This window comes from Rutidosis leptorrhynchoides, chromosome 8, assembly GCF_046630445.1.
Source record: "Rutidosis leptorrhynchoides isolate AG116_Rl617_1_P2 chromosome 8, CSIRO_AGI_Rlap_v1, whole genome shotgun sequence".
NCBI classification, from domain to species: Eukaryota; Viridiplantae; Streptophyta; class Magnoliopsida; order Asterales; family Asteraceae; genus Rutidosis; species Rutidosis leptorrhynchoides.
In genome coordinates, this window is record NC_092340.1 from 3,520,329 (window position 1) to 3,527,599 (window position 7,271).

Genomic DNA, 7,271 nt, shown 5'->3' on the forward strand with positions numbered 1-7,271 from the left:
ACTCAAACTATATATATTTTGGAATCAACCTCAACCCTGTATAGCTAACTCCAACATTCACATATAGAGTGTCTATGGTTGTTCCGAAATATATATAGATGTGTCGACATGATAGGTCGAAACATTGTATACGTGTCTATGGTATCTCAAGATTACATAATATACAATACAAGTTGATTAAGTTATGGTTGGAATAGATTTGTTACCAATTTTCACGTAGCTAAAATGAGAAAAATTATCCAATCTTGTTTTACCCATAACTTCTTCATTTTAAATCCGTTTTGAGTGAATCAAATTGCTATGATTTCATATTGAACTCTATTTTATGAATCTAAACAGAAAAAGTATAGGTTTATAGTCGGAAAAATAAGTTACAAGTCGTTTTTGTAAAGGTAGTCATTTCAGTCGAAAGAACGACGTCTAGATGACCATTTTAGAAAACATACTTCCACTTTGAGTTTAACTATAATTTTTGGATATAGTTTCATGTTCATAATAAAAATCATTTTCTCAGAATAACAACTTTTAAATCAAAGTTTATCATAGTTTTTAATTAACTAACCCAAAACAGCCCGCGGTGTTACTACGACGGCGTAAATCCGGTTTTACGGTGTTTTTCGTGTTTCCAGGTTTTAAATCATTAAGTTAGCATATCATATAGATATAGAACATGTGTTTAGTTGATTTTAAAAGTCAAGTTAGAAGGATTAACTTTTGTTTGCGAACAAGTTTAGAATTAACTAAACTATGTTCTAGTGATTACAAGTTTAAACCTTCGAATAAGATAGCTTTATATGTATGAATCGAATGATGTTATGAACATCATTACTACCTTAATTTCCTTGGATAAACCTACTGGAAAAGAGAAAAATGGATATAGCTTCAATGGATCCTTGGATGGCTCGAAGTTCTTGAAGCAGAATCATGACACGAAAACAAGTTCAAGTAAGATCATCACTTGAAATAAGATTGTTATAGTTATAGAAATTGAACCAAAGTTTGAATATGATTATTACCTTGTATTAGAATGATAACCTACTGTAAGAAACAAAGATTTCTTGAGGTTGGATGATCACCTTACAAGATTGGAAGTGAGCTAGCAAACTTGAAAGTATTATTGATTTTATGAAACTAGAACTTTTGGAATTTATGAAGAACACTTAGAACTTGAAGATAGAACTTGAGAGAGATCAATTAGATGAAGAAAATTGAAGAATGAAAGTGTTTGTAGGTGTTTTTGGTCGTTGGTGTATGGATTAGATATAAAGGATATGTAATTTTGTTTTCATGTAAATAAGTCATGAATGATTACTCATATTTTTGTAATTTTATGAGATATTTCATGCTAGTTGCCAAATGATGGTTCCCACATGTGTTAGGTGACTCACATGGGCTGCTAAGAGCTGATCATTGGAGTGTATATACCAATAGTACATACATCTAAAAGCTGTGTATTGTACGAGTACGAATACGGGTGCATACGAGTAGAATTGTTGATGAAACTGAACGAGGATGTAATTGTAAGCATTTTTGTTAAGTAGAAGTATTTTGATAAGTGTATTGAAGTCTTTCAAAAGTGTATAAATACATATTAAAACACTACATGTATATACATTTTAACTGAGTCGTTAAGTCATCGTTAGTCGTTACATGTAAGTGTTGTTTTGAAACCTTTAGGTTAACGATCTTGTTAAATGTTGTTAACCCAATGTTTATAATATCAAATGAGATTTTAAATTATTATATTATCATGATATTATCATGTATGAATATCTCTTAATATGATATATATACATTAAATGTCTTTACAACGATAATCGTTACATATATGTCTCGTTTAAAAATCATTAAGTTAGTAGTCTTGTTTTTACATATGTAGTTCATTGTTAATATACTTTATGATATGTTTTCTTATCATAGTATCATGTTAACTATATATATATATATATATATCCATATATATGTCATCATATAGTTTTTACAAGTTTTAACGTTCGTGAATCACCGATCAACTTGGGTGGTCAATTGTCTATATGAAACATATTTCAATTAATCAAGTCTTAACAAGTTTGATTGCTTAACATGTTGGAAACATTTAATCATGTAAATATCAATCTCAATTAATATATATAAACATGGAAAAGTTCGGGTCACTACAGTACCTACCCGTTAAATAAATTTCGTCCCGAAATTTTAAGCTGTTGAAGGTGTTGACGAATCTTCTGGAAATAGATGCGGGTATTTCTTCTTCATCTGATCTTCACGCTCCCAGGTGAACTCGGGTCCTCTACGAGCATTCCATCGAACCTTAACAATTGGTATCTTGTTTTGCTTAAGTCTTTTAACCTCACGATCCATTATTTCGACGGGTTCTTCGATGAATTGAAGTTTTTCGTTGATTTGGATTTCATCTAACGGAATAGTGAGATCTTCTTTAGCAAAACATTTCTTTAAATTCGAGACGTGGAAAGTGTTATGTACAGCCGCGAGTTGTTGAGGTAACTCTAGTCGGTAAGCTACTGGTCCGACACGATCAATAATCTTGAATGGTCCAATATACCTTGGATTTAATTTCCCTCGTTTACCAAATCGAACAACGCCTTTCCAAGGTGCAACTTTAAGCATGACCATCTCTCCAATTTCAAATTCTATATCTTTTCTTTTAATGTCAGCGTAGCTCTTTTGTCGACTTTGGGCGGTTTTCAACCGTTGTTGAATTTGGATGATCTTCTCGGTAGTTTCTTGTATAATCTCCGGACCCGTAATCTGTCTATCCCCCACTTCACTCCAACAAATCGGAGACCTGCACTTTCTACCATAAAGTGCTTCAAACGGCGCCATCTCAATGCTTGAATGGTAGCTGTTGTTGTAGGAAAATTCTGCTAACGGTAGATGTCGATCCCAACTGTTTCCGAAATCAATAACACATGCTCGTAGCATGTCTTCAAGCGTTTGTATCGTCCTTTCGCTCTGCCCATCAGTTTGTGGATGATAGGCAGTACTCATGTCTAGACGAGTTCCTAATGCTTGCTGTAATGTCTGCCAGAATCTTGAAATAAATCTGCCATCCCTATCAGAGATAATAGAGATTGGTATTCCATGTCTGGAGACGACTTCCTTCAAATACAGTCGTGCTAACTTCTCCATCTTGTCATCTTCTCTTATTGGTAGGAAGTGTGCTGATTTGGTGAGACGATCAACTATTACCCAAATAGTATCAAAACCACTTGCAGTCCTTGGCAATTTAGTGATGAAATCCATGGTAATGTTTTCCCATTTCCATTCCGGGATTTCGGGTTGTTGAAGTAGACCTGATGGTTTCTGATGCTCAGCTTTGACCTTAGAACACGTCAAACATTCTCCTACGTATTTAGCAACATCGGCTTTCATACCCGGCCACCAAAAATGTTTCTTGAGATCCTTGTACATCTTCCCCGTTCCAGGATGTATTGAGTATCTGGTTTTATGAGCTTCTCTAAGTACCATTTCTCTCATATCTCCAAATTTTGGTACCCAAATCCTTTCAGCCCTATACCGAGTTCCGTCTTCCCGAATATTGAGATGCTGCTCCGATCCTTTGGGTATTTCATCCTTTATATTTCCTTCTTTTAAAACTCCTTGTTGCGCCTCCTTTATTTGAGTAGTAATGTTATTATGAATCATTATATTCATAGATTTTACTCGAATGGGTTCTCTGTCCTTCCTGCTCAAGGCATCGGCTACCACATTTGCCTTCCCCGGGTGGTAACGAATCTCAAAGTCGTAATCATTCAATAATTCAATCCACCTACGCTGCCTCATATTCAGTTGTTTCTGATTAAATATATGTTGAAGACTTTTGTGGTCGGTATATATAATACTTTTGACCCCATATAAGTAGTGCCTCCAAGTCTTTAATGCAAAAACAACCGCGCCTAATTCCAAATCATGCGTCGTATAATTTTGTTCATGAATCTTCAATTGTCTAGACGCATAAGCAATCACCTTCGTTCGTTGTATTAATACACAACCGAGACCTTGCTTTGATGCATCACAATAAATCACAAAATCATCATTCCCTTCAGGCAATGACAATATAGGTGCCGTAGTTAGCTTTTTCTTCAATAACTGAAACGCTTTCTCTTGTTCATCATTCCATTCAAATTTCTTCCCTTTATGCGTTAATGCAGTCAAGGGTTTTGCTATTCTGGAAAAGTCTTGGATGAACCTTCTGTAGTAACCAGCTAGTCCTAAAAACTGGCGTATGTGTTTCGGAGTTTTCGGGGTTTCCCACTTTTCAACAGTTTCTATCTTTGCCGGATCCACCTTAATACCTTCTTTGTTCACTATGTGACCGAGGAATTGAACTTCTTCCAACCAAAATGCACACTTTGAAAACTTAGCGTACAATTCTTCCTTCCTCAATACTTCTAACACTTTTCTCAAATGTTCACCGTGTTCTTGGTCATTCTTTGAGTAAATAAGTATGTCATCAATGAAAACAATGATAAACTTGTCAAGGTATGGTCCACACACTCGGTTCATAAGGTCCATGAACACAGCTGGTGCATTAGTTAAACCAAACGGCATGACCATAAACTCGTAATGACCGTAACGTGTTCTGAAAGCAGTCTTTGGAATATCATCTTCTTTCACCCGCATTTGATGATACCCGGAACGTAAGTCAATCTTTGAATAAACAGACGAGCCTTGTAGTTGATCAAATAAGTCATCGATTCTCGGTAGTGGGTAGCGGTTCTTGATGGTAAGTTTGTTCAACTCTCGGTAGTCGATACACAACCTGAATGTACCATCTTTCTTCTTGACAAACAAAACAGGAGCTCCCCACGGTGATGTGCTTGGTCGAATGAAACCACGCTCTAAAAGTTCTTGTAATTGGCTTTGCAGTTCTTTCATCTCGCTGGGTGCGAGTCTGTAAGGAGCACGAGCTATTGGTGCAGCTCCTGGTACAAGATCTATTTGAAATTCAACGGATCGATGTGGGGGTAATCCCGGTAATTCTTTCGGAAATACATCGGGAAATTCTTTTGCAATGGGAACATCATTGATGCTCTTTTCTTCAGTTTGTACTTTCTCGACGTGTGCTAGAACAGCATAGCAACCTTTTCTTATTAGTTTTTGTGCCTTCAAATTACTAATAAGATGTAGCTTCGTGTTGCCCTTTTCTCCGTACACCATTAAGGGTTTTCCTTTTTCTCGTATAATGCGAATTGCATTTTTGTAACAAACGATCTCTGCTTTCACTTCTTTCAACCAGTCCATACCGATTATCACATCAAAACTCCTTAACTCTACTGGTATCAAATCAATCTTAAATGTTTCGCTAACCAGTTTAATTTCTCGATTTCGACATATATTATCTGCTGAAATTAATTTACCATTTGCTAATTCGAGTAAAAATTTACTATCCAAAGGCGTCAATGGACAACTTAATTTAGCACAAAAATCTCTACTCATATAGCTTCTATCCGCACCCGAATCAAATAAAAATTGTCAATAAGAAACGTACCCGTAACAAGCTCCGGGTCTTCCTGTGCCTCTGCCGCATTAATATTGAAAACTCTTCCGTGGCCTTGTCCATTCGTGTTCTCCTGGTTTGGGCAATTTCTAATAATGTGGCCCGGTTTTCCACATTTATAACAAACTACATTGGCATAACTTGCTCCGACAGTTACTTGCTCCGCCATTACTCGTTCCGACACCATTTGTTCCTTTCGTTCTATTAACCCCTGGTCCGTAGACCTCACACTTCGCCGCGCTAAGACCATTTCTTTTACACTTGTTGCAAAATTTGGTGCAGAACCCCGAGTGATACTTTTCACACCTTTGGCATAGCTGCTTCTGATTGTTGTTGTTGTTGCGGTTATTATTGTTATTGGGATGATTGTTGTAGTTGCTATTGTTGTTGTTGTTGTTGTTGTTGTTGTTGTTGTTGTTGGGCCGTTTGTTGTAGTTGCGATTGATGTTGCGATTGTTGGGATAATTGTTGCGATTATTGTTGTAATTGTTGTTGTTGTTGTATTGGTGATTCTTATCACCGTTTTCCTCCCACTTTCTTTTGACTTGCTTCACATTGGCCTCTTCAGCAGTCTGTTCTTTAATTCTTTCTTCAATCTGGTTCACTAGTTTGTGAGCCATTCTACATGCCTGTTGTATGGAGGCGGGCTCGTGTGAACTTATATCTTCTTGGATTCTTTCCGGTAATCCTTTCACAAACGCGTCGATCTTCTCTTCCTCATCTTCGAATGCTCCCGGACACAATAGGCACAATTCTGTGAATCGTCTTTCGTACGTGGTAATATCAAATCCTTGGGTTCGTAACCCTCTAAGTTCTGTCTTGAGCTTATTGACCTCGGTTCTGGGACGGTACTTCTCGTTCATCAAGTGCTTGAATGCTGACCACGGTAGTGCGTACGCATCATCTTGTCCCACTTGCTCTAGATAGGTATTCCACCATGTTAACGCAGAACCTGTGAAGGTATGCGTAGCGTACTTCACTTTTTCCTCTTCAGTACACTTACTTATGGCAAACACCGATTCAACCTTCTCGGTCCACCGTTTCAATCCGATCGGTCCTTCGGTTCCATCAAATTCAAAAGGTTTGCAGGCAGTGAATTCTTTGTAGGTGCATCCTACACGATTTCCTGTACTGCTAGATCTAAGGTTATTGTTGGTATGTAGCGCAGCCTGTACTGCGGCTATGTTTGAAGCTAGAAAAGTACGGAATTCCTCTTCATTCATATTCACGGTGTGTCGAGTAGTCGGTGCCATTTCCTTCAAAATAGTTAAATGGAACAAGTTAATCATACAGAATATTAAGAGTAGTTAATAGTATTTCGTAGCATAATATGAACTCATTTATAAAAGCTTTTTCTTCATATTAGCGTTTTATAAGTTTAAATTCGGGTAGTACCTACCCGTTAAGTTCATACTTAGTAGCTAATATACAATTCAACTACTACAATTCTATATGAAAAACTGATTGTAATAATATTTCGCGTTCAAACTTTTATACAATATTTTACAAACTTACAATACCGCTTATTTTACATAAAGCATGAAATATAGCACACAATAACTTTGATACAAGATAGTTGTGAAGACAATTCTAGCTAGTACACAAGTCGTTCGGCAAAGCCAATAAAGACACGTAATTCATACGTCCAGAAACAAGTCATGCATTCTGGTTTTACTAGGACTACTTCCCATCCTTGGTCTTGTGCAACATAACCGTTATGGCCGTTGATAAGACAGCGTGTTGTAACGTCATC